This window comes from Chelonoidis abingdonii, chromosome 11 (assembly GCF_003597395.2).
Source record: "Chelonoidis abingdonii isolate Lonesome George chromosome 11, CheloAbing_2.0, whole genome shotgun sequence".
Taxonomy (NCBI): Eukaryota; Metazoa; Chordata; order Testudines; family Testudinidae; genus Chelonoidis; species Chelonoidis abingdonii.
Window position 1 is genome coordinate 37,262,967 of NC_133779.1, and position 806 is coordinate 37,263,772.

Sequence of the window (806 nt, forward strand, 5' to 3'; positions counted from 1 at the left end):
GGAGTCGGGGGCTGCCGCGCGCTCGCTCCGCCCAGCTCGGCCCCGCCTCGCCCGCCCGCGCGGCGGCGGCAGCAGCTAGCAGCAGCTTTGCTGGGAGGCCGCGATCAGTGAACTAGCCCACGCTCCACTGGGGCATGGCTCGTGCGGCAATCGCGACCCGGCGGCATGGAGAGCGGTGAGAGCGGCCCGCCCCCACGTGGGGCACAGCTCGGCTGCCGCCGATTGGGCGGCCGGGACCTGCCGCCAGTAGGATGTGTCAATCTGTGGAACGCGATGTAGCGGAGAGGCAGGTTAACCCTTAAAGGGGCAGGAGCGCCCAGTTAGGGAGAGAAGGAGAGACTCGTGTGTGTGTGTGTGTGTGTGTGTGTGTGTGTGTGTGTGTGTGTGTGTGTGTGAGATGCAAAGAGAGTGAGGGTGCGTGTGAAAAGATGAGAGAATGAGTGTGCAAGAGAAATTGAAAGAGTAAAGTGCAAGAGCGCACAGGCGAGGTTCCACGTGCAAGAGCGTGCAGGCTAGACTGTGTGCACGAGAGCACGCGGGCACTATTACATGTGCAACAGTTATTGGTTGGCTGAACAGCAGCTTGCTGTAGAAGGGAGTTGTGTGCGGAAGGAATCTGGCCTGTGTTGTGTGGAAGCTAACATGTCAAGTGACGAATTTGGGTTGTGTAAGTGCATTGTGCATATGCTAATCATTGACACTGGGGCTGTATGAATGAACAAGACTAGGCTCCTATTACCCCCCACCCCCGTCCTATTTTTCACATGTGCTGTCTGGTCATCCTAAACAAAACAGACAAAGATGAG